General features: G+C 44.2%; 1 pseudogene; it reads left to right on the top strand.

Moving 5' to 3' along the window:
* The first annotated feature begins 986 nt into the window (after positions 1 to 986).
* On the top strand, positions 987 to 2,729 carry LOC138637819 (tigger transposable element-derived protein 1-like; annotated as a pseudogene).
* The last annotated feature ends 1,883 nt before the right edge of the window (positions 2,730 to 4,612 follow it).

Below are 4,612 nucleotides of genomic sequence, written 5' to 3'. Positions count from 1 at the left end.
GGAGTGCGTTACACCGCGGCATAACGCGGTCCATTAGCGCTGCCATTAACCCTGTATGAGCGCTGACTGGAGGGGAGTATGGGGAAGGCACTGACTACGGGGAGGAAGGAGCGGCCATGTTGTCGCCGGACTGCGCCCGTCGCTGATTGGTCGTGGCAATGGTCATGGGCGTTTTGCCACGACCAATCAGTGACTTGGATTCCATGACAGACAGAGCCCGCGACCAATGAATATCTGGGACAGACAGAAAGATGAAAGTGACCCTTAGACAATTATATAGTTGATGTGGGAAAAAACAACAACAAAAAACCACTCGGATGACATTCTAGTTACATCCATGTGCTGAGGATTTTTCACTGACTAATGGACATGCTTGAGAAACCTCCATCAGGTTTTTGTGTTGTAAGGGCATGTGCACATGTTGCAGATTTGGCTGTGGAATTTTCTGTGCAGATTCTTCCTTTCCTGGCAGAAAACGCAGGTGTTGATTTTCATGTTTTGTTTTTTTTTTTCCATGCAGATTTGTATGTGTTTTTGAAAGCTAAATAAAGATCTATTATTGAACAACCAAAAAGAATTGTGATGTAATTTCTTATCCAACCTCTTCATTTACATACTCCATTGAAGAATAATGTTTACACAGACACACACACACATAGATCTATAGATAGATCTATAGATAGATCTATAGATAGATCTATCTATAGTCACCAATGTCACTGTCCTACACGGGAGATCGCCGTGGGACACTCGTTATTAACTGGACTACGGCAGAAAGGTAAGTACAGTTAGTCCTCGGTTTACGACGGTCTCGGGTTACGACGTTTTGTCTTTACGACGCTTTATACGACGCCTCGTTCCGACTTACGCGGTTTTGCGTCGTAAGTCGAACTACGTGCAGGGGCGGAGCAATAGCGTCCAGTACTGTACACTGCACCTTGTTACAGAGGAAAACAAGTCTCTTGCACGCCATAACACCCTTCATTATGGCTCCCAAACGTAAGGAAGACTCATCTGATACCAGTGCATCAAAGAAAAGGAAGGCCATCACCATGGAGGTGAAAGTGGATATCATAAGGCGATCTGATAAGGGGGAAACACCAACAGAAATTGGCAGGTCATTAGGACTTAGTCGTTCGACTGTCGCTACAATTATCAAGGATAAAGATCGTATCCTTGAACATGTGAAAGGATCTGCTCCTATGAAAGCGACAGTGATAACAAAGCAGCGTAGTGGTCTTATTATTGAGATGGAAAGATTACTGGTGCTTTGGTTGGAAGACCAAAATCAACGCTGTATACCTGTGAGCCTTATGGTTATTCAGGCGAAGGCTAAGCGACTGTTTGAGGTGTTGAAAAGAGAAAAGGGGGAAGGAAGTGAAAGTGAAGAATTTGTGGCGAGTAGGGGTTGGTTTATGAGGTTTAAGGATCGTGCCAATTTCCATAACATTAAAGTGCAAGGTGAAGCTGCTAGTGCTGATGAGAAAGCAGCGACTTAGTTTCCTAAAGCATTGGCTGAGATAATTGAGGAGGGTGGTTACTGTGCTCAACAAGTGTTCAACGTGGATGAGACAGGCTTGTTTTGGAAACATTTGCCTAACCGTACGTACATCGCCAAGGAGGAGAAGACAGCACCAGGTCATAAAGTCGGCAAAGAGAGACTGACTTTGCTTCTTGGGGGCAATGCTGCTGGCGACTACAAACTGAAGCCCATGCTGGTGTATCAGGCTGAGAATCCAAGGGCACTCAAGGGCATTTCAAAGTGTCAACTACCAGTCATCTGGAAGTCTAATAGGAAGGCGTGGGTGACACTTGCAGTGTTTGATGACTGGTTTACAAACCATTTTGTGCCAGGCGTGAAGCGGTATTGTACCTCCAAGGATATCCCCTTTAAGATGTTGCTAATTCTGGACAATGCACCTGGACACCCTGCCCATCTGGATGACTTTAACCCTGTCAAAAGTGGTTTACCTTCCACCTAATACCACTGCCCTCATACAGCCTATGGACCAAGGAGCCATTGCTACATTCAAGGTCTACTACCTCCGAAGGGTCATTGGTAATGCTTTAGCAGCAACTGAAAAGAATAAGGACTTGACTCTAAAGGAGTTTTGGTAAACATACAACATCCTTGATGCTGTGAATAACATTGCTAATTCCTGGGATGAGGTTAAGCAGACCAGTATGAATGGTGTGTGGAAAAAACTGTGTCCCCAGTTTGTAAATGATGTCACAGAGGTCCAAGAGTCAGTGACTAGTGTCATAACGTTGTTGATATGAGTAAGACAATGAATCTGGAGGTGGAGGAGGATGATGTCACAGAGCTACTGGCATCTCATGGAGAGGAGTTATCTGCTGAGGACCTTATTCAACTGGAAAAGCAAATGATAGAGGAAGAGGAAGACATGCCAACCCCAGAACTTAAGACATTTACAAGGCAGGGCTTGGCAGGAGGTTTTGCCCTGATACAGGAAGGGTTGTCAAGGTTTGAGGCTGAGGATCCCAACATGGAAAGGTACACTAGGGTTGCCAGAGGAGTCATGGATTCCCTTAGGTGTTACAAGGAGGTCTTGGAGGAGAAGAAGATGGTCTCCTTCCAAACTAACCTGCAGCAGTACTTCAAGAAGGTAGAGAGGCCTGCAACAGATCCTGTACCCTCTACCTCACCTGCCCCTCTTGACTCCCCTCCCCCAGTATCTCCAGCACGTGCTGCAGCTTCCTCCCAATAAGCCTGTTCTCTCTTTGGAATTGTTATCTTTGTTTATTACAGTACACTGTTTATTACTGTTACAGTACTTACAGTACAGTATTTCATTATTAAACGTACTGTACTGCACAATATTTGACTCTACCTATGTTTATTGATAATGTTGTTATGGTTCAGTACTGTATAAACGTATGGTCCGACTTACGTCGAAATTCGGTTTACGCCGCCGCGTTAGAACGGATCACCGTCGTAAGTCGAGGACTACCTGTATAGGTTGGTTTGTTATTTTTATTACAGGAGAATCGAGGGCCTAGGGGACTAGGTGTTTGGTAAGTATGTACTCTGTTATGTGGTGTATGTTGTGTATGTACTGTATGTTGTATGTTCTTTTTTTTTTTTTTTACTACTGAACACAGCCGTTATCTGATGGGACTACTTTCCCATCATCGGCAATGCTGTCACTGTGAGCATTCATTTCCAGATGGGGGCAGTAATTCCATCAGACAATGGATGCCTACACAGACCCACACACACAGAGATCCACACACAGACACCGACACACATACACGCACATACAGTCATGGCCAAAAGTATTAACACCCCTGCAATTCTGTCAGATAATACTCAGTTTCTTCCTAAAAATGATTGCAATCACATATTCTTTGGTATTATCTTCATTTAATTTGTCTTAAATGAAAAAACACAAAAAGAATTGTCCTAAAGCCAAATTGGATATGATTCCACACCAAATATAAAAAAGGGGGTGGACAAAAGTATTGGCACCGTTCGAAAAATCATGTGATGCTTCTCTAATTTGTGTAATTAACAGCACCTGTAACTTACCACCTGTGGCACCTAACAGGTGTTGGCAATAACTAAATCACACTTGCAGCCAGTTGACATGGATTAAAGTTGACTCAACCTCTGTCCTGTGTCCTTATGTGTACCACATTGAGCATGGAGAAAGAAAGAAGACTAAAGAACTGTCTGAGGACTTGAGAAACCAAATTGTGAGGAAGCATGAGCAATCTCAAGGCTACAAGTCCATCTCCAAAGACCTGAATGTTCCTGTGTCTACCGTGCGCAGTGTCATCAAGAAGTTTAAAGCCCATGGCACTGTGGCTAACCTCCCTAGATGTGGATGGAAAAGAAAAATTGACAAGAGATTTCAACGCAAGATTGTGCGGATGTTGGATAAAGAACCTAGACTAACATCCAAACAAGTTCAAGCTGCCCTGCCGTCCGAGGGTACAGCAGTGTCAACCCGTACTATCCGTCGGCGTCTGAATGAAAAGGGACTGTATGGTAGGAGACCCAGGAAGACCCCACTTCTTACCCCGAGACATAAAAAAGCCAGGCTGGAGTTTGCCAAAACTTACCTGAAAAAGCCAAAAACGTTTTGGAAGAATGTTCTCTGGTCAGGTGAGACAAAAGTAGAGCTTTTTGGGTAAAGGCATCAACATAGAGTTTACAGGAGAAAAAAAGAGGCATTCAAAGAAAAGAACACGGTCCCTACATTCAAACATGGCGGAGGTTCCCTGATGTTTTGGGGTTGCTTTGCTGCCTTTGGCACTGGACTGCTTGACTGTGTGCATGACATTATGAAGTCTGAAGACTACCAACAAATTTTGCAGCATAATGTTGGGCCCAGTGTGAGAAATCTGGGTCTCCCTCAGAGGTCATGGGTCTTCCAGCAGGACAATGACCCAAAACACACTTCAAAAAGCACTAGAAAATGGTTTGAGAGAAAGCACTGGAGACTTCTAAGGTGACCAGCAATGAGTCCAGACCTGAATCCCATAGAACACCTGTGGAGAGATCTAAAAATGGCAGTTTGGAGAAGGCACCCTTCAAATATCAGGGACCTGGAGCAGTTTGCCAAAGAAAAATGGTCTAAAATTCCAG

This window comes from Ranitomeya imitator, chromosome 5 (assembly GCF_032444005.1).
Source record: "Ranitomeya imitator isolate aRanImi1 chromosome 5, aRanImi1.pri, whole genome shotgun sequence".
Classification (NCBI taxonomy): domain Eukaryota; kingdom Metazoa; phylum Chordata; class Amphibia; order Anura; family Dendrobatidae; genus Ranitomeya; species Ranitomeya imitator.
Note: the sequence above shows the minus strand (reverse complement) of the source record. Positions and strands in the feature narration are given on the sequence as shown.